The sequence below is a fragment of the Podarcis cretensis genome (assembly GCF_951804945.1).
Source record: "Podarcis cretensis genome assembly, chromosome: 4".
In the NCBI taxonomy this organism is placed as follows: Eukaryota; Metazoa; Chordata; class Lepidosauria; order Squamata; family Lacertidae; genus Podarcis; species Podarcis cretensis.
The window spans coordinates 73,039,075-73,062,152 of record NC_137173.1 but is presented as its reverse complement, the minus strand read 5'-3'; the positions used below and the strand labels follow the sequence as shown (position 1 = coordinate 73,062,152).

General features: G+C 42.0%; 1 pseudogene across 2 annotated transcripts; it reads right to left on the bottom strand.

Annotated features, from left to right (window-relative positions):
* Positions 1–15,030: 15,030 nt before the first annotated feature.
* On the bottom strand, positions 15,031–21,785 carry LOC307214225 (P2Y purinoceptor 8 pseudogene; annotated as a pseudogene). 2 transcript variants are annotated; one of them, XR_013844008.1, is made up of 3 exons: positions 21,600–21,785; positions 19,105–19,254; positions 15,031–16,777 (listed from the first exon to the last, which is right to left on the bottom strand). The product of XR_013844008.1 is annotated as a P2Y purinoceptor 8 pseudogene (transcript). The 2 variants fall into 2 exon arrangements; XR_013844009.1 differs by lacking the exon at positions 19,105–19,254.
* Positions 21,786–23,078: the final 1,293 nt, after the last annotated feature.

Here is a 23,078-nt window from a genome sequence, read left to right as displayed (position 1 = left end):
TCTCATCCATAAATGTCAAACTTTCTTTTATTAAAGTGGATTGGAATGTTTGGTACCATTTCAAATTATGAAGCAGGAAGATGTTGGGCAAATTAATCTTCAGATGGGTGTATCCTTTGCATGTGTCTGTTTATCTGATCTAACAGCTGCCATTTAGTGGTGTATTACATCAGTAAATAAAAGGTAAAAGGTAAAGGATCCCTGGATGGTTAAGTCCAGTCAAAGGCGACTATGGGGTTGTGGCGCTCATCTTGCTTTCAGGCTGAGGGAGCCGGCATTTGTCTACAGACAGCTTTCTGGGTCATGTGGCCAACAGGACTAAACCGCTACTGGTGCAACAGAGCACCAAAACGGAAACCAGAGCACATGGAAACGTCGTTTACCTTTCCACTGCAGCGGTACCTATTTATCTACTTGCACTGGTATACTTTTGAACTGCTAGGTTGGTAGGAGCTGGGACAGAGCAACGGGAGCTCACCCCATCTTGGGGATTCAAACTATTGACCTTCTGACTGGCAAGCCCAAGAGGCTAAGTGGTTTAGACCACAGCACCACCTGTGTCCCTATCTAGCTCAGCATCCTGTTCTCACTGCGGCAGACCAGATGCCTGTAGGAAACCAGCAAGCAGGATGGGAGCACAAGTGCTCTCTCCCTTCCTATGGTTTCCAGCAACTGGCTTTCAAAAGCATATGGCTTCTAAACCATAGAGACAGAGCATATCATAGCTAGTAGTCATTGATAGACTTCTGCTCTGTGAATTCATCTAACCATCTTTTGAATTCATTCTAGTTGGTGGCCATCACTGCTTTCCGAGAAAGCAGGTTCCATAATTTAATTATGTACTGCATTAAATGCTTTCTTTTATCTGTCCTGAATCTTCCAGCATTAACCTTTATTAGATATCCACAAGTTGCATTTAAGTGTATCACTAGAAACACCTTTCAGACATGCATTTGAATTCCCTTTGAATTTGTTGTAGAATGAGCTCCAAAAGCTATCTGGGCTGGGAGCCCTGTTGATTTTCTATTTATTTATGGAAGTTTTGACCTCTGCTGAAATAGGTTTGTTCAATATTCTTCCTTGATCATCAGTGATAGGCTATAATTTACGGATAGCTAGTTTTGTATGTTTTCTTCATTAAGTTTCAAGGAACTATTTAATTTAGAATACTATTTGGTAAAGGTTTCATTAATTACTGACTGTCAGTAAATACTCCACCTTTCTGTTTTTTTAGAGAGAGAGGAAAATGTGCATACAGTGGTACCTCTGGTTACAAACTTAATTCATTCTGCAGGTCCATTCTTAACCTGAAACCATTCTTAACCTGAGGTACCATTTTAGCTAATGGGGCCTCCCGCCACCACCCTGCCTCTGCCGCGCGATTTCTGTTCTCATCCTGAGGTAAAGTTCTGTTCTTAATCTGAGGTACTACTTCCGGGTTAGCGGAGTCTATAACCCGAAGTGTTTGTAACCTGAGGTGTTAGTAACCCGAGGTACCACTGTATTTTTTCTTCTTCAGCATAGTTAAGGGGTTTGAGTTTCATTTCCCAGCCTGATAAAATCATTGATTAAAAAAGTTTAAAGATTTTGTAGCTGAGTTTTTCAGGCTTCACATTCTTTCATTAGACTGAGTAATAATTGCCTATACGCTTTACTTGAAGCTGTGGTGTTTTGTTTAATTTCCAAAATTGAGATGTAATGTAAAAGCTGTTATTTGATTAGAATGATTATCCTATTAATTTTTCTTTTTACAGCTATGCACACCCTTGGTTTGTGGCCTTCATAGCATCCCCTACAATAGCTAAATTTGGATTTGAGCCTAAATAAAATGTAATATATTCCATTATCAATTTCTTAATACGTTCCATGGAGCTTTTCCTGTTAAATAAATTTGAGTCTCATCTCCAAACCTATTGGACAGATGAGTCATAGTTAAGTTGCAACGTAGCCCATAGAGATGAATGGTCTGACATAATGTTAGGAAGAATTTGGCATCCTATAACTGCACCTCTATGGGGCCAGAATCCAGCACATACCGTACTTTTCCGTGTATAAGACTAGGTTTTCTTAATTTAAAAATTGTGTTCAGAATTGTGGGTCATCTTATATGCGGATACAATCTTCCCTCATTTTCTCAATTTGGAGTCCCCCAAAATAGGGGGTGTCTTATACATGAGGGCATGTTATACACAGAAAAATATGGTAATTCAATTGTAAGAATGAATAGGACCTGGAGATAAATAGTTGTAGTCCCTGACCCCCTGGGTGCACCCACCAACAGGAATCCACCAGGCGATAGTGCAGTAACAAAAGATGGAATCGCATTTCTAATGTGTTAAAAATAAAAGAGAATTGCTTTGCTTTGACCATATAAGTGTCCATCATTCAATTCACAAAAATATATCCTCCCTTCTTGTTTTGTCCAAAATAATGATGACGGCTCTAAAATTGAATTTTCCAGCTTCTGTGAAAAGGTTATTGAAGCATGGATGTTTAGGAAGCCTAGCGTTACTATCCATGCGATGTGTTTCCTGGAGAATTATAATTGATGGTGTTGTCTTGTTCTGTTAGGTAAGGGGGGCAGTTTCCATTTGTCCCTTCTTGCTTTAGGCTCCTGCAGGTCTCCCATGTTAAATTCATCTTCCTCCCAGGGGACCTTCAATTTCAGTAGTGTTAAGACAGGTTCCACTTCTCCTTTTCTGGTGCCTTTGTGTGGCATGCCATCAATCTCCGCGTTGGGAGCAAATGGAAATCCCCATTTATATTTGATCCCTGCCTCCCTGAGTTGTTCTGTAGCTGCTTTAAGGGGCCATGGTGAAAGGGAAAGGGGGTTAATAAGGCTGGAGAGAAGATAGAGCTCCAGTGTTTGTGTGAATACCCATGCAATGCAGCCATCTGAGCATCAAAAGATGCACACAGATAATTGTATGCCAGAGGGTATTTTTTTATCAGTTTCTCAAACCTTTTAAAGGATGTGGGTGGCACTGTGGGTTAAACCACAGAGCCTAGGACTTGCCAATCAGATGGTTGGCGGTTCGAATCCCCACAATGGGGTGAGCTCCTGCCAACCTAGCAGTTCAAAAGCACATCAAAGTGCAAGTAGATAAATAGGTACCACTCCGGCAGGAAGGTAAACGGCGTTTCCGTGCGCTGCTCTGGTTTGCCACATGACCCAGAAGCTGTATGCCGGCTGTACGCTGGCTCCCTCGGCCAATAAAGTGAGATGCGTGCCGCAACCCCAGAGTCGGTCACGACTAGAGCTAATGGCCAGGGGTCCCTTTACCTTTACAAACCTTTTAAAAACGGCCATGGAGGTTCCATCTTAAGATTCTGCACGTGCTACAAATTCCAAAACAGACAACTTGGATTGCACTTCCTATAACTGAATCATTGCACATTGTGAGGTTCATGTTTATTTATTTCCATAGTGAACAGTGCTCAAGGCGAGACAGGTGGGGGGAGGAAGTGAGATTTTTTCCCCTTCGAATTAGGTCAGATTTCATGGCATTCATTGAGAAAGAGTGAGGTGGTTATCAAGCTGCTTTGAAAGAAGTTGTTGCCTCTTTACTGTCAGTGATTTGAGGGAGGGTTTGAGCGTGTACAGGGAGATTTTGGCTTGTGCAGTTGAAGTGGATTAAAGCGTTCCATCACCCTAGCACAACAAATTAAGCAAATAGACCTTTTCATTAGGAATGTGACAGGGAAATGCATTCAAAAGTGTGGGATGCTGTGTGGCTGACTGCAGTTCATCACTAGAAAACTGAATTAATTGAGGCCTGGATTAATTATGTCTGGGACACTGCCCTCTTAGAACTTATTCTGCCGAGAAGGAGGACCATATGGGGTGTGGAAAAAGAGATAGGTTTGAGGAGGTTTTTTGGTTCTTCTCTTTTATAGATAAGGGACAGCATACTTTATATCCCCCAGTCTCTCAGGTTCCTAGGTGGAGAGGCCAGGTAGGAGCTCATTTAAAGTGTGGTTATGCATCAGGCATAGGATTATTGCATTGATATGATTCTCCAAATGCATAAGAGCAAAGTGCCCATAATATTCCGCGGGTGGATACTTTTCTTCCTTCTGTACTTATTACTCTTATGTGTGGTAATAATTGCTGTTTTCAATGTAATGAAAATTGTGTGTGTGTGTGTGTGTGTGTGGAGAGAGAGAGAGAGAGAGAGAGAGAGAGAGAGAGAGAGAGAGAGAAGTGTGGGAAATATTTTCCCAGAATGGCTTACAAATATGTTGTGAATCACCCTATGATTGTTGGATGAAGGGCAGAATACAAATTTAATAAACAAATAAATGCATATAAACACACAAAAACAAAAACACCTAGATGACAACAACAACAACAAGAAGAACAATTTTATTATTTATACCCCACCCATCTGGCTGGGTTACCCCAGGCACTCTAGGTGGCTTCTAACACATATAAAAACATAATAATACATAAAACATTAAAAACTTCGTATACAGGACTGCCTTCAGATGTCTTCTAAAAGCTGTATATTTATTTATCTCCTTGACACCTGATATGTATTTTTATATTTAGAAATTCCAAAGTCCATTTTTATAAGCTTCGTTTGGTTTGTCACGACAGCCCTGTGAGGTGAGCTGCTGTTGTACTGATTTTCCATAGGAAATCTGGGCACTAAGAAATGTGCCCTCAGTGCCTTGTTGAGCTGTGCTTTGCCCCTCTCTCTACTACTGGCCATAGCACCAGGAAACAGGATCAGAAGCAAATTCTAAGTCTTTGAAAGTGCAGAAGACCCATATTTATATCTGTTTATTAATAATACTTTCAAAATGTTTTTCAAAAGAGCACATTAAGGTAACGTAGAAGATAAAGTGAACGAGTTAATCATCCCCCTCTTGTGTGCCTTTTTTTCAGATTCACCAGTGTAAACTCCTAACTGAGCTGCATGCTCCCTCCTGAACAATTGCTAGCCATGCCAAGCAGATTTCAGTTTGATAAACCCAGCACTTGCTTGCAGATTGTAGTGGCACTTTCCTTGACTATTTTTAGTACATATCTGAGGCTGGGAGTCTCATTTTCACTCAGCTCCCTTTCCCATTCTTAGTGTAGAGAGGAACATGCAAGCTAGGAAAATGATGATCTTGCTATATTCTTTGTTGGTGTTTTATGCGTTATTTATCATTCGCTCTGTAAGCTGTGTTTGGGGTGAGTGCCATTCGTTAGGGAGGAAATTGTCATGAGTCCCATGGAGAGTCATGGAGAGGGTGGTTGGATTAGGAAGAGGAATGGGAGGAGATTAGAGAGTTGGGGCAGGACAGCCCAGGGAAGGTCCTAGCAGGCTGGGGGAGGACAGCCTGAGACGTCAAGGGGAGTCTGGCCTAGACATACCCTCTCCCCACCCAATTGACTGGGTTGCCCCATCCATGCTGGGCATCTTTCAACATATATAAAAGCATAATAAAGCATTAAATGTTAAAAAGCTGCCTTCAGATGTCTTCTAAAGGTTATATAGCTGTACCTTGGATTCCAAACACCTTGTGAGTCCAACGTTTTGGCTCCCGAACACCGCAAACCCGGAAGTGAGTGTTCCTGTTTGAGAACGTTCTTTGGAACCCGAATGTCCGACGCGGCTTCCGCGGCTTCCGAACGTTTTGGAAGTCGAACAGACTTCTGGAACAGATTCGATTCGACTTCTGAGGTACCACTGTATAGTTATTTGTCTCCTTGGCTTGCAGGCCACATAACTCCACACCCTCCAACATTTCTCCAGTGAAAATAGGGACATCCTACCATACCCTCCAACATGTCTCTGATGAAAATAGGGATGTCCTAAGGAAAAGTGGGACATTATGGGATCAAATCAGAAACCAGGACGGCTTCTGTAAATCCAGGACTCTCCCTGGAAAATAGGGACACTTGCAGAGTCTGCTTAGGGAGTGCCAGGTGGGGAGGTATTGACCTAGATCATGGGAAAGGGCTATTAGGAGAACATGCCATTAGGTATCCCAAGAGTGACATCACCACCTATTGAGGTGTCTCCAGTGGCTCTACCTAGGCATTCCCTTCTGTGTATGAGTCCAAAGGCAAGTAGACCCTGCTGACTCCACCTTCGCCTCCAAAGACATGGAGTTGACAGCACTGTCATGAACAAACCTTGCATGCCCAGCCTCTAGGGAGGACTAGCAGCTTGCTTGCCCAGTCCTGGGACTTGGGATGTCAACCATGTGAATAGCTGTGCCTGACTCACAGGGCAGAGCATGGGGTGGGTAAGCATACCAGCTGTTGGAACAATGTCCTAGTTTATGCCTAGCCATGTATCACAAATCTCTGTTGTGCCTTGTAACCTGTAGACCGATGTTGGGATGCTCGTTTGACTTCCTAATAACACATTTAAACGTTCCAACTGTGATGTGTCCAATAGACAGAGCCAGCACACAAACAGCCACATATGACACTGAAGTGATGCTTAGAGGCACCAAGAGCTTGCAAAAGTCCATATATATGGAGAGGCCAAAATTCTTCAGTGGGAATTGGCTGGTGTGCCTGAACTGAGCAGAATTTAAGCATTCTGCATATTGCAGGATTAGTTTGCCGCCCTCTTGCTGGCCTGGCAGGGGAGGGGAAAGGATGAGTCATCTCACCACCTCTGCCACCCATTTGCAAAAGTAGTAGCTGAGCATGAACGTGCCTGGACATGCCTGAGCAAAGCTCTTGCCAGACCATGTCCAATACCCTTTCTAGTTGCTAATCATGGGTCTTTTACATACTTCCTTCACAGAAATAGTGTGGGAAGTGATGGTTGCATTCATATTCCCAGCCTTCTAAGCAATAAATGCTGCAAGATGGCTATTCATTGCATCACAGGATAGACTGCCTTAATGTCATTCTTCTTTTTCCGTTTTAAAAAGGACTGCATGTACATTTCACTGTTTGAGAAATATAGTGAGGCTGTGCTTCCTCTAAAGAAAAAACAACCTTGCAATAATTAAAATAAATGTCTCAAACATTACAAAATTGTCCAGGAACACAATTGTCACAGACACAATTCACCACATGCCCATCGCACTGGCACAAGCATATTCCACATGGTATTCACTATCACAACAAATGATCTGTATATTGGGGCATGGGGTGGGGTTTACATTTTCACAGTGACATAATTTTTTTTATGTACTAAGCAAATTTGATATACCCACAGAAGGCATTATCCTAGAAAAGTCAAATTACATATTAGAATTTTTTTAGGCGTGGGATTAAAAACAAAATGGAAAATATAACAATGCCTTCATATAAATGCAGTAACAAGAAAATCATAGCTGTCAACTTTTCCCTTTCCTTGTGAGGAATCCTATTCGGAATAAGGGAATTTCCCTTTAAAAAAGGGAAACTTTGACAGCTATGCAGAAAATAGAAACTCAGGTGGCCAGGGGACTGGAGTCATTTCCCTCAAGGTAAGGCTGAATGGCTGGTGTTTTCAGTTAAGGGAACTGTAAGTAAAGGAAAGGGCTTATAAAATGTTGAATAGCATGAAGAAAGCACATAGAAATATTTGCCTACTTCTCAGAACACTAGAACTCAAGTTCACCCAAAATGGGCAGTGGCAAAAGGAAGGTACATAACATACAATTGATTTATGGAGTTTTCTACCACAAGATGTGATGACAGACCACTAGCCTAAATGGATTTTTAATGAAGACTTCACATAGTCAATGGAAGGCGAACATGGACTGTCCATGTTCAGAAGCAGTGTTCCTTCAAAACACCAGGTGTTGAGGGACAAGCAATAACATGTGGCTATTGTCTTCATGATTTGCATATAGGTTTCTGGCTCTTCACTGTTGGAATACCTTAGCAACATACGAGCTACAGCTATATAGTTATTGTACGAAAAACAAGTCATCTGGAAATCCCCAGAGCCTCACATGCATGGCCAAAGAATGCTGGTGTAAGCAAATGCAGCCCATAAAACTTTTGTGAAGAGCAGCATCTGAAGGTGCTTCCATTGTATTTACTTTGCAACCTGCCTTGAAGCTCCTGTATCCTGAAAAAAAATGTGTCCTGGGTCTATCTCTTCCTCCAGCTGGAAAACCACACTGAGGTAAGGTTTTTCTTCCTGTCACCCTTGTTTGTGCCTTAATTCTTTCTGGTTTAGACATTCAAAGGTTTTCCCCACACATACAACTATTCCCAGGGAAACATTTGCATGCAGGAACATAGCCAATGGATCATCCAAACTTAAGCTGCAGCTTCCTAGTACTGATCTCCACAATCATGGTTGCATATCGTTCAGGTGCTGAGATCACGTTGAGGTCATTGCTGAAGAGCTCCATCTGTCCCGTTAGTTCATAGGCCAATTAGTTCCATTAGTTCATAGCCCGGGGGTGGGGTACGTCTGTTCTGAAGGCCACAGAAGGCATACTAGGGGTCCTAATTTGGCTCATAAGGGCATTTCCCCCCAACTGTACCCACCAGTCCCAACCACACTTAAGGATGGGGAAGAAATTCAGTTCAGTTCTCATTTAAACAGATTTGTCTAATCTGCAATTTCTAAAACAGTGTGAGAACTGAAACATAGCCATCTTTTTAAATTCACACTTTTTTTCAAATTTTACAGCCAAGTAATATGTACAAAAATACACATACAGCAGCCAAGTGTCCATAAAACTGCATATATTGGTGAGAACATACAAATACATATTATATTTTGGGAAATTGTTTTGCAAAAGAAGGTGTAGATTAGGATAAATTTGCACAAAAATGCTGATGAATTTTCACGAGGACCTTTTTCAAAAACAAGAAACTGCAAAATGATGTAGAAAACTAAATTTAAGATTGAAGAAAGAGAAAAAGAAGAGAAACGGAGCAAAACCAAGATTGACAGATCCACCCATCCCTACCTACACTTGATGCCATGTGATGTCAGGTGTGGGGCAGGTAAAGCTGCAGCTGCAAAGGAACAACCAGGCAGTTGCCAGGGCCCAGGTACAAGAAAGATGTCACAAACCAAAAGTCATCTTCACTCTCAACCTCTATGACTTTGCTAGGCCTACACAAAGTGAGATTCTATTTCATAATCCAGTGATAGGATTTACCCTAGTTTAGGGTTGCCATGTTTCAAAAAGGAAAAGCCCAAAATGGTTGGGACGTCAATTCTGCCTTTGGAATCCCAGTAATGGCCAGGAAAATCCAGACGTATGGCAGCCCTACCCTAGCTGATCGTCCATTAGCAAGGCCATAAAGGCAGGATTTGGGGGTGGAGAACTCCCTCAAACACTCCAGGTGTCAGAAGCCGTCCCAGTTTCTGATTTGATCACAGAATATCCCACTTTTCCTTAGGACATCCCTATTTTCATTGTGGAAATATTGGAGGGTATGGAGTTATGAAACCCGCCAAGCCAAGGAGATAAGTAACTATACAACCTTTAGAAGACATCTGAAGGCAACCCTGTATAGGCAAGTTTTTTAATGTTGAATGTTCTATTATGTTTTTATATAAGTTGAAAGCTGCCCAGAATGGCTGGGGCAGCCAGTCAGATGGGTGGCATACAAACAATAACCTCCTCCTCCTCCTCCTCCTCCTCCTCCTCCTCCTTCTTCTTCTTCTTCTTCAGGACATTCCTATTTTCATTGGAGAAATGTTGGAGGGTATGCTCCCTTCCCACTGTGAAGACATCTGAGGTAATTAGGGGAAGGGGTGCAATGTTTGCTGTCTATCAGGAAAGACAGACACAGCCAAAAGTGTCATGGCTCTTTTTGATAGTTTTATATTTGAACGTATTCTCTGTTTCCTCCTGTCCTTACAAGCTGACCTTCTTCTCCATACCCTTATCATATTTACTGAGGACTTCTCCAGTTAGTTGAAGCACCCCACAAAATGGAAGTGGCCCTGCCAGCTGAAACAGGAATGAACATGTACACCTACACGCAGAGAGAACACGACAAGTGTCCCATGGTAAAAGTAGGATTCATGGGTTTCTAATGGTGGTTACAGAAAACATCTTTGCTTAGTAGAAGCACATATTTGGAAGTTCACAGATTAACCATTAATGACAGAGAAGCTAACAGATAAGCACTCTTGAGGGCTAGCGTCTCTATATTTTTCATTAGTAAACTGTGATGTTGTGGTTACAAATACAACTGTGATAGTGAAAAACAGACTAGGTTGCAGGGTGTTGCACTTCCTTCCCCTTGCATGTTAGGAATCAAGTAGGTCACGAGAGGGGTGTGTTCACATAGACATCAAAACAGTTTAAAAACTTGTCTATAGAGTTCTGCTTCTGTAGAGATTCTATAAGATTTTTTAAAAGTTAACCAAATAGGCTCTCAAGCCCCAAGGTTTTCCAGTTCCCACTTAGCTGCTAGCAGGAGTAGGTCAGCAATAAAAACTCATTATTCAAAGAAACCCAAATAGCGCAGACCTAGTGATCACAGCAACCCTCTCACCCCAATGATGGAGTTGTGAGGACTGCAGGTCCCCACCTTCCCATCGCTCCTTAAGTACCTTCCTCCTCTGGTTCCTTCCTAAGCAATCTGAGGCTCCTTCGTCTTGCCTTTCTTTGCTCTGCCCTCTTCATGCCTCTTTGGGCTCTAGGAGACCCATGGGGAGGGGCGGTTGCTGCAGGAGGGGGAGATAGCCTGGCTTCCTCACCAGCCTGACTCATCGCTGCCTCTTAGCCCCACTCCTCTCCAGCCTCCGCTTCTGCCTCTGGTTCTGGACTGCTCTCTGCCACAGCCTCTTCCTGCTCACTGAACCCTGCTTACCTCTTCAGCTTCCGACACTTCCTCCTCCCAGGCTGGACCTAGACATGTCAAAGAAGCGATTCAGTTAAACGCGTTGTAAACTCATACAGGGAAATCCGGTAGGGAAAGACGGGACTCCACAGCGCCATCTAGTGTCACAGTTTTATATTGCATACACAACACATATAAAGTGCTTTTTCTTTACCAGTCTAGCTGAGTCTCCAGTCTGCTCTCTTTTCTCCCTCTGACCACTCATCATTGTCCCACCACCAATCCCCTGGCTCTGAGCCTTCTTCTCATGGGTGTTCCCCAGCTGGTGCCTTTCACCACTCTTCTGCACCCAGCTAGTCCATGACAGTCAAGAATATAAGGGGATTAGCCAAATTAGCCAAATTCATCAAAGTTAAGCCTATTGAGGGCTATCAGGGAGGTTTGGAGGGTGGTAACATGGGAACAGTCCTTTTCTGCAGTGGCTCCCCATTTATGGAATGCTCTTCCCAGGAAGATTTGCCTGACACCATCATTATATATATATAGGCTACATTCCCCTACAACCAGGCATTTGGCCCCTAACTATCTGTGTCCTTTTAAAAGTGAGAGGAATGTTTTTAATGTATTTCTTTTTCCCTTGGTTTTAATATATCTGTGTGAGCGGATGGTGATTGTCTGTCTGTCTGGTTGGAAGTCACTTTGGGTAAGATAAAGCGACTAACATATGAAACAAAAATGAGCATCACTGAGTTTACTACAGCATACTCACAGGAAACTTTGCATATAGAACTGCAGTCCAAGGTGATCCTAATAAGTTGGGTATGATGCTGTGTGCTGTTTATCTTTGGTGTGTATATAGAATAATACCTCTGCCTGCAATTTTGGACTCTCATTGAGGGTGTGGCTATGATGAACTTTGTCCTCTTCAAAATTTACCACTATACCACTGATTGTGATAAAGAATCAATCAGACTTATATGTGGACCAATGGCTGCAGTCAGGTTTGTTGTTGATTAGTCGTTTAGTCATGTCCGACTCTTCGTGACCCCATGGACCAGAGCACGCCAGGCACCCCTGTCCTCCACCGCTTCCTGCAGCTTGGTCAAACTCATGCTGGTAGCCTCGAGAACACCTTCCAACCATCTTGTCCTCTGTTGTCCCCGGCCCAGTGGGTTTTCCTACTTTCTTTAGTTTAAGCTTGAATTTTGCTATAAGAAGCTGATGATCTGAGCCACAGTCAACTCCAGGTCTTGTTTTTGCTGACTGTATAGAGCTTCTCCATCTTTGGCTGCAGAGAATATAATCAATCTGATTTCGATGCTGTCCATCTGGTGATATCCATGTGTAGAGTCATCTTTTGTGTTGGCAGTCAGTTTACTGCCTGACTTATTCATACATTTTGTTCACCATCTTTTATCACATCTAGTCCTACCTTCCCACAATTCATATACTGTTGTTTTTTGTTTTTAGTGCAGTACAACAGGTTATCTGTGACCACTTCTCCACCTCTTTGCAGCAACAATACTGGTTTCATCATATGTTAAGCAGTAACAATATTAAGGGGCCAGATATTGACCTTCTCTCTCACTTGAGAGCAGTGCTTTTCAACCTTAGGTTTCCAGATGTTCTTGGACTACTGCTCCAATCATCGCCACCCATCTCAGGTGGTGGTCTTGAGTGATGGGAGTTATAATCAAACAAAATGTGATGATGAATATTGTGTTACTCTTCCATTCTTCTGAAAAAAAGTTGGACTTTTTTGTTGTCTTATAACACATGGAGTAGACTACAAGGAAAATACTTGGTGACGATAATTGGCTGTCTGTGTTGAGTGGATGCCTTATAAAAGGGAATGCCGTTCTTTATTAGTTCATGGGTTAGTGAGGATCTTATCTTCTGATGACACTAAAACAGAGGGCTAGAAATTATCGGGTAATCAGTTTCTTCACTGACTTCATTTACTTATGACAGCTCATTTATTGTTGTTATTTTATAATTGTGGGGAGGCTACAAATAAGCCCACCTGAGCCTCTAGTATTCCCCCACCATGTCCCAATGTCAAGCCCACTTTCCCCTGATAGAAGTTATTGACAGACTAAGAGCAAAATCACATAGTCATAATTAGGGGCAAGCATCCAAAATATACAGCCAGCCATGGGCCACCTATTCAGATTGAGCAGCACAATTTCTAGCTACTGCTGCCACAATGGAGTAAATTTGAAATGGGACTTGCACCCTTGTCTCCTACTGTTCTTCCTTTCTGCTGGTCACCCCCTTCAATGAAGGGTACCACACAGTGGAAGCTAGAATAGGGACCATGGCTTGACGATAAGCTCCATGATTTTCAACAGGAAATTGTGTGTGAAAAGTCAATCACGAGTTGCAAGAAATTGCAAAGGGGGAGAGAGTCCTTGTGCTCAGGGTCTTCTTCATGGCTTTCCATAGGTGTCTAGCTAGCCGCTGTGAGAATCAGCTGCTAGACTAGATAAGTAACTGGCCTAATTCCATCGGACTCTTATGCCCTGATGAGTGTTATTTGCCACCAAGGAGAAGGCCTATCTTTTCCCTACAGTAAGGATGCCCCACTATACACACACCTTGAGGAAATTGTGGAACTGACAGGGAAGAAAAAGGGGAATTCAGCTGCTTGATGGTCCTCTCTCTTCTCTACCTTTTTTGGAGGGGGGATGTGTACTTGGTTTTGGGATGAGTAGACAAGTATGTTTGCCCATCTTTGCTCATCATTTCAGTAAATCAGCCTAATTTGGTGTTGCATCAGGGTAAGGAGTTGAGCAACTGTCCTTTTCTCATCTAGCCAGCATAACTCACGGAAAAGATTGCAGCATTAAACTCCTATAAGGTTGAAGTAGTTTTAAAATTAGGGGAAATGCAGTAACTGGAAGAACAGTTGAGAAATGAGAACAAGCTTATTAGGGGAACATTTTGCAGTCTTCAACACTGGAGATTTCCAAAGAAAAGCAGTTCTTTTCTTTGGCCCATGACCCACTTTGACCTCCTTTCAAGGCATGTTGTCAGGCAAGGGCTTTGCAAGCCTCAGCACTTGCAAAGGCCTTGCCTGAAAATGCACACCTTTGAAGCTAATTTGCTTTCAAACTGTACCTGCAAACACATATTTCCCCTCTCCATTTGCAGGTATAGTTTGACTGTAAGCCTCTTTGAATTTGTCACCTGATGCTGTCATGTGATTGACAAGTGACCAGCCCCATTGAGTGGGTCCAGCTCCCCACTGCCGATGCAGAGTATCCTATCTTAGGAAAAGAAATTGAGACAGATGCCCCCACGCCTATCTCTCAACCTCATGAAAATTCATCAACTTTTTAGTGCAAATTCCTCCTAATGTGCACATTTTCAAATGTAATTCCCCCAAATATGCACATTTTTGCACAGCATTTTCTTGTAATATAATGCATTTTTGTATGTTATTTTCATCAATATATGCATTTTTATGGAACATGTTACGCTAGTATATGTACATTACTTGGTTGGAGAACTGTATTGCAAATTTTGATAGATGGTTGTGTTTCATGTATTGTCTCAGTTTATGTAGGTTTCATAAAGTGTGAATTAGGTACGTTCACCTTTAAATGCAAACTGAATTGAATTTCTGCCCCAGGTTCTAGTTACGTCTTCTGGATTATAAGCCTGAGGACCACACTCTCAGAGCCTTTGTGGTTGAAGAGTGGGGTCAAAATGCTATAAATACATAAAAAGAATCACAATGAAACACAAGGCTTGGTTGATATAACATACATGACTGTCCACTACTGAAATGGCTTTCATGCCTCATATACATTTAGAGGTATGTCTGGTTGTTATTCATAATATCTATAACCTGTTTTTCCCTCCAGGGAACTCAGTGCAGCTTACATGTGGTTCCCAGGAAGTCTTGTATCTAGGCAATGCTGAAGGCCAGACTGCTATTCATCAGCCCCTGGCCCATACTGATGAAGACCATCTACATGACAGGACTACCAAGCAAATGGAGCATGGGTAACAAAATAAGAGCATGAAGTTATCCAAACACAATTAGTAACTGTTCACAAATTGAAGCCTGTGTGCTGGGCTCATACTTTTTAGCAAACAAATAGCATTTAAGTGAGTTCAGCACAGAACTCCTCCAAGAAATTGTTGCCTTTCTCTACAATATTCAGATTCCACCCTATCTCATTCCATAGCAATAATATGGTTCAGGAACAGTTTTGTCACTTGATTCTGCCGGTTGTGTAAATTGACCCTGATCTCTCATTGTTATCCCAAATTTGAATATTCCAAAGACAGCCAAGAAGAACATTAACTTAAGATTGGAATGCAGACACAATAAACATTCTTTTATTAAAATTATATGAATGTAGTATTTAAGAATGGCACTTGCAATATTGTTACCTGAGATGGCAAGCACACCTCAGGTGCTTACACAGCATAGCAAGATTTGTCCATACAAAGCTTTGTCAGATCAACATCAATAACAAAGAACTAATTACAAGATCATTCTAATTACTGAGAATCTGTACTCCAGGTAGTTGCATTCTTTTGTGACTTAGTGGCACAGGTAATTTGTGACACAGGTAATTTGTAAGGAAGGAAGTCTTAACAAATGTCTGTTTCCATTCAACCAAATATTTCTATTAATATTTGTTCCATAAATTCTGCACAGTCAAAAGTGGTTAAATACATGCTTTCCTCCTCATGCTACATTTGCAGCTGTCTCTTAATAAGACAGGTGTCTTTCAGCTGCACCAGTCTAACTGGACTTTGACATCAGTTGCCTTTAATCAAAAGAAATAGAATCATGTGTGATAATTGTAGTTCATTTGATCTTCCAGAAACGTTTGGCAAAATAGTTCTGTGTAACTTGGCAGTTGAGGTTCTGCAATGAATTAGCTCCTGGTTTTTCTTGAGGTCAATACAGTGCACTGGATACTTTTATTACATTCCAGAGCAATACAGACTATCTATTCAATACTTTTTGCATTGGTGTTATTTGGATATCATGCTCTGAAAAGATTGGAGTATTTTCACTGACCCCAACAGTTACGCATCTGCAGAGCTTCTTCTGTATCTTTCGCCGAAACTCTTTGGAGCCAAAGTAATAAACCAATGGGTCAAGGCAGCAATTGATGGTGGCTACTGCAAATGAAATTTTATATTCAAAATAAAATGATTTTTTTTCCTGAATAGTGAAGACGTAATGGATAACTGACATGATAATGTGAGGCAAGTAACAAACCGTGATCACCAGTAGCAACACTATTATCAAACAGACAGTCTGCTTCTTAGTTTCTCTGAGTTGAGTAGAAGGGGAGTGGAGAAGTGTTATGATGATTGAGAAGTAGCAAAACCCCATGATGAGCAGAGGTAGGAAAAAGAAGAAAAATACCAGAGAGGCAAAGTAAGCGATGAAGCGTTCTGGCTTTTCGTCAAACATCTCTTTAGGCAAAACATCAAAGCAGGTGATTATATCCAGGTTTTGTACACGAATCGTTAGGTTGGTCTTCATGAGCGGGACGAGGGGCAGTAAGACAAACACCCAAATGAGGGCACATGTCAGGACAGAAGTTCGCATGGATCTCATGGCTTTGTAGCGCAAAGGGTGGACGATTCCCAGGTAGCGCTCAATGCTGATGCACATCATGGTCAAAAGGGAACAGTGCACATTACCATAGGACAGAACGGTGACAATACGGCACAGAGCATCCTCAAAGGGCCAGTTGTTTCCCCGTATATGGTAAACGATTTGAAAGGGGAGGATCATGCTGTAGACAAAATCAGCAAGGGCCAGATTGATGCACAACACAATGGTGGGAGTCCAAGGCCTCGAATACCGACACAGGAACCACAAGCAGATGAGGTTGAGTGGGATGCTGATGCAGGCAATAACTGAGAAGATGGTAGACAAAGTGACCTGGAGTGCATAGCTTCGAAGCATCTCACATGTGTCATCTGTCACAAGCCTTACAGGAGGGAACAAGTCTTTCGATGTTGGGATGAGTGGCATATCTTGAGGCATCCTTCTTCTGAAAAGAACTGAAAGCTGGTGGAGTCTTAGTTCTAGATTTAAAAAGGAAACGTATATGTAACATCCTTCATTGTAAGCAAGCAGTATGGTAATATATGTACTTTAACCTCTGTCTATTACACAAATGTGGTGTTTTGTTTTTTAAAAAATGGATACCTAAAAGCATGTAAAAAGTAAACACCACAAAAGCTCATAACCATTAGGGATAGTGGATTAGTGCAGTGGACCATTTTACTAATAAACACTGGGTATTTTCACACTTCATGGCATCACATCTGGTTTACCCCAACATGCAAATGACATAGGGAGAAATTGGATGCCTGATGCAGTTGCAGAAGATGGACAGGAGATGGCACAAAAACATGCAGCTCCACAAGAGAGGAGAGGCAACATCTGTTGCTGTGGAACCGACAAATTCAGCAGCAAATGCCTGAAGTTAGATGGGGCAAAGCATTATATTACAGGGATCATATACAAGTCCACACTACCTACCTTTCTCTAGATTTACATGGGTACTTTCTGCCATTATACCGTGCTGTTGGGACCAGGTGGAATAGTTTGTGTTATTCAACCATGATAGCCAACTAGTCACTTCTCTAATCCTAATTAACACCACAATCTCTCAGTAGGATTATTGTGACTCGCTCAGGAGAAGGTAAACCTGAAACGTGGATGATGCTTCAGACTACGTATTGATATATATGAGCCAGGGGCTATGGAAAATGCGGCACGAAGCTGAAGGCTTGCTTAGTGTTTGTGAAGTTATAGGGACTGTCACCAAAGGAACACTTGATTATTATCATACATGAATCAGTTACGTGTATCCTCACCTACAGAAGTTAATAAGGTTCAGCAACATGAGGCTGCATCTAAGCTGAGCTGACAGAGGACCAGAATCGTGTTCTTTTGGTAGTGGGTGCAACTTTTCTCATTCACCCAGTGCTATGCCATGAAGAGCTACATTTGCCAAATAAAATAAAACAATAAAATAAAATAAAAACTCTTCTACACACAAGAGGTGCCCTTTCCTATATTGTGTAGGATTTTCCTTTCCATAAATAGTTTCAGCATTTTATTTTTAAAAAATAAATAGACGCTCAGAAATTTTATTGCTAATTATCACCAGAAACCATTTTAAGAGCAGGGTGCTTCTAGATGGGTGTTCATAATGGGATCGGCACACCTCATGCTTGCAAGTTGTTGTTTTTCTCCATTGTTCACATGACACTGCATTCTTATGCGTTCACAGCTTATATTTCCCCACCCTGTGCCTTTAATTCGGATTGTCGCTTTCCAGAGAAAATCTGTTACATTTTTAAAAAACCTGTTGTTAACAGGCCACGTGAAATCTCTTAAGTGACTCATTTATAATATTAATTAAACCCTGGTCTCAGATCATCCAAAGAAGTAGAAGCATACTATTTCCTCTGTCCTAATGTACATATTTCATAGGTTCACTGAGCTAGGAAGCTGTGTAGGGAAGACCATTTCTTTTTTGTTTCCTAAAGTTCAGCCTCACGGTCATTTTACACTGGAGATCCAGGTATGCTTCTAAAAACAAGAGAATCGTATTATTTTGGATTAATACACAGGAATGTATACTGGCTATTTTAGCTAATACAGAGGTCAAGGAGTACACAATAGAGAGGGGGAAATGGGGGCAAACATTTTTTGCAGCTTGCTGTCTTTTCACCATGTATTTACTGATGAGAGCAGTTTGGGTGAGTAGCTGCAAACATGATGAAGTCAGGAAATAAACCCAGTTTTCTTTGCTTTTGCTTTCCTGTTGTATGTTTCACTTGCAGGAACTCACTTCTTGTGAAATACGTTTCCTTTCATGACCGTCTTTCTTCACTGCTGTTTTGTAACCAAGAAAAGAAGAGGGAGCCCTGCTTCCAGAGACTCTAAAAGCTCCCTGAGATGAGGCTGAAGAAATTCTTGGCCCACTCATGCACTTCCTGTTGTGAAGTGTTTCCTTATATGCTTTATGCTGAGAGTTGCTTCTTGTGTGAGTCTGCAAATGCTACAAGTGTTGAGTGTGCACAAAAAAATATATCCCCATGACCTGTGTTCAAATGACTAACAGCTAAGGCCATTGGTAGAGCCACCACAACCTTTAAGAAGGGTGAAGCAGTCCATTTCAGAGGGCAGATCTCATATCTTCCAACATTTCTCCTATGAAAATAGGGACATCCTATTCCATAATAATACCGTGTTGGCCCGAATATAAGCTGTACCCATATATAAGCAGCACCTTTAAAATTCAAGGGCCTGTAGTGATGGAACCAAGTGGGCCTTCTTGGAGAAGACATTCCATAGCCCAGATTCCATGGCTGAAAAAGCTGCCTCTTGTGCTCACCTGGTGTGCATCAAATGGCAGTGGAATAGTTGATCTGAGTTACTTGCGGGGATTTCTTCAGGAGGATAGCTCAAGATAGTCCATGAGATATCCCAGTCCTAGACTATTTGGGGCTTGAAAAGCTCAAGACCATTTTCTTCTGAATTACACCTGGAAAGAAATTAGTAATCCATGAAGAATGGAACAATACCAGAGCTTTGCTTCAATTCCAGTAGCTCTCTGGGAGCTGATCGCACTGCCATGAGTAGCACATGCCCATCTCACATATTGCATTCATAAATACATGGTGGGAGTAGGATTGTACATGCCAGCCTTGCGTGCCAACATGCACCCTTGAGAAGTAATTCCACCTACATGTTCAGTGCCAGGGTAACACCATGGTGAGGACGCTGTGAAGTGAGATGCTGATATTTTAATAAAACAAATAAAAATAAGATACATGCATGCCAACGCTCATGAATGTATGGGAGGGATGTGTGTACCTCCCTCATGTCATTCAACCTTCCACATGGTGTCCCTACATCAAGCATTGATAGGGTCAGGCCAAAACAAAATAGCACCCCCTTTACACCATTCCATATATAGAAGATGAGCAGGCTGGCCACTGAATCTCATTTCAGCACTGGTGACAGGACAGCATCCACCTTTGCGCCTGAGGGCAGCAGGCTAGCTTAGGTAGCAGCGGACAAGCCGCATGGTTCACACACCGCTTTATCCTCCAATAAAGGAGAATGGTTATGGGTCAGGAGGAACAGATACTACGTTGCCCTCCCCCCAGCATCTGCTGCATGAGGTACTCACATCACGTTGCCTATTGGTAGGGTAAGCCCTGACTATGGATATGGGGCAGCCCTACAGAAGTGACAGCCACACCATTAGTCACAGTCTTCCAGATATCTTTCCCCTGTAAAACCACCAACCAACCAGTGTCTTCCCAATCACAGTGTGCCACAAAAGGAGGCTCGGAGCAAACATGGTGGTGAGAGGCTTTTCCCTTCTTACAGACTAAGTTTAGTAAAGCCAGTTAGTGAGCCAACTGCAAGAGATGGCTGCCTGTTCTCCTCTTCTTCCCTCTCCAGGATTGCATGTCATTCTGATTGGGAAGATTATTCTTACGGACTCCTGGTATAAATTGAACAGTGTGAAATAAAACCAATCCACTGATACACCTGGCAAGACATCTTCTTTGGTCAGGAAGACAGAGGAAGCCCATCCAATCCAATTCCAAGTTCCTGATGAACTGGGTGTGTGGAGAGAACAACTACCAAACCCCATGCTGTATTTAAAGGTGAGTTGCATTGGAGGGCTAAGATGCCCACATAACAATTAGTAAGCTTGTGCACCTCAGGATTACTGCAAAGGCTCATGGGAGATCCTTTCCTGCAAATCAGAATTTTTCCCTATCTTTCTCTGGGACATGTAAACTAGAGGTAATGAATGTCCATTGACCTCATTTGTATTAACTGTTCTTCCCCAAACACGCCCCTGAATTTCAAATAAGCTCTTTAAAAAAGAAAGAATCTAGCATACTTTTGGGATGCTTTTAAAACTGTGGGAGGGGCACAATAACCATTATCCAATCCATATAAATATTCAGAGATCTTGCTAGGTGGTGGGGTTTGGGGAAATTATTATGTTTCCTTAGACTGACAGAAATTATCTAAGGTCCTTAAACCTGCAGTACAGTGGTACCTTGGGTTACGAACTTAATTCGTTCCGGAGGTCCGTTCTTAACCTGAAACCATTCTTAACCTGAGGCGCGCTTTTGCTAATGGAGCCTCCCGCTGCTGCTGCGCTGCCGGCACACAATTTCCATTCTCATCCTGGAGCAAAGGTCTCAACCCAAGGTACTACTTCTGGGTTAAGGGAGTTTGTAACCCGAAGTGTTTGCAACCTGAAGTGTTTGTAACCCGAGGTACCACTGTATAGTGTTGAGAAATTCTGTTCTCAAAAAGGCATATTTTCTCAAAGAGAATTTGTCATGTTAATGAGTGAAATTATCACAGTTAATGCAAAATGCTTGCTAATGTATGGAAGAGCTATTTACTCTGGGAATGAAATTGACCCAAGTGGATGGTAAATTTGTGTCTGGTAAAAATTCACAAGCATCCAGATGCCTGCATACATATAAATAGATATATATTAGCCTGTTACTACTACTACTACTACACACAGAAACCCCTTACCCAGAAGCACATACACTAAATATGTTCGGAACATATAAGTACTCATCTTTTATATTCCTTCAATGTTCATTGTACATGCTCCCCTTCTAGTTAAATAACTTTGCAACTGAATTCCATCCAAAGCAGCTTTCTGAGTAACAGAGCTAGACTTTGCAATACACTTAATCGTAAATACACTACACGTAAATATTTTTTTAAAAAAGAAATAGCAGTCAAAACTAATACTGTATAATAAATTAAGCCTGTTAGTAAAAATGATTGCTTCTTCCGTTGCCTTTTTTAAAAAAGAAAAAAAACCAATTAGTTTACCTGTTTATTCATTCACATCTGCCGCTGTGAAGGTTTGAGGTTCAAATTTTGTCTCAAGTGTCTGGACGCTGGCTCCAGAGAGTATATTGCAACACCTACTTCCTTTTCATGTTCATGCTTTTGCGCACAAAAATAACACATATTGCATGGAGAACAGGATCTTCTATCCTCATGGTTCAAGTTTGTTTTTAAAAAGAACACGCACAAAAAAGCAAAAAAAAAAAAAAAAGCGGAAATAACTACGCCCAATTACCCCTGTCATTTTTTGCTTTGTCCCTTAGTATTGCTATGAGTTTGTGGAGTGCCTGGAACCCCCTTCTAATTCTTGGATGCTGGATATTTGATTTAGCAAAGTGTTAAAATACAGGTCAACCCAGCTTCCTGTGTTCAGGAAATCACCTGGGAGATCAGCTATTGCCCGAAGTCAAAGGAAAGGCAATGGTCTATTACGAAAGCTATGGAGAGGGGCTCTGTGCCTGATGGAAAAATGGGAGGAGGCCCTCCTCCAGTTCTGAGTTAGTTAGCAGGACAAAGACCAGGGTTGGAAGGAGAGTAGTTGCTTAGGATTGCAGTTGGCTGGAATGTGAGCACTGCGAGAATAAGTGGCCGTCTGTAAAAATGCAGCAGACGGTCAGAGAGCCATGGCGGATTTCTTTTTGATGTAAGGCTGCTTTGGCAATGGGAGAAACTTGTGGGGTGTTAATGCTGTGAGCCCCCGCTATCGCAAGCTCAGGTTGTACGCATGTGTAAATAAACCATATATCAGAAAGACACCACAGTCTTCGCAAGACTACATGGAGTCTCACTTCAGGTGTTCCTCTTAATATCTGTAGATGGTGTGTCAAGTTTTTCCTTGCTAGTACAGACCACATTTTGTTAGTTGGTGGAGCATGAGACTCTTAATCTCAGAGTCATGGATCCAAGTCCCATGCTGGGTGAAAGATTTCTGCACTGCAGGGGGTTGGACTAGATGACCCCCCTCGCTCTTCCAACTCTACAAATCTGTGATTCTGTGATGTACTGGTGTTTGAGCCACCAGCTTCCTTGCAATGTCGAGATATTTATTGCATTAGATTTCTTACATCCCAGGACAGGTTACAGTGCTATTTTTTTTCTAGAAAAAGAGGTGCCAGAACTCACTATGAACATCTCCCTTGTTCTCTTTTAATAGCAATGGCACCCACCTGAGAGGTACTGGAACTGAGTATGAGTTTCAGCTGAAAAAGAGCCCTAGTTAAAGCAATTTAAAAACACAAGGAAAGGGGTTTAATGGGGGCAACATTAGACGGATGTTTGCCTTCTACCTTTGGGAATTGGGCTGCTCACAAGCCAACTAAATCAACCCTGTACACCACTGGACTACAAGCTACCAAGGGCCTAAACAGCCTCCTGGTGTTGCCTGTTGAGAATTGAAAAAAAGAGAGGAGTTGCCAGCTATCGAGCAGGCCATAATATTAAGTCTACTAGGCTGTGTTTGGT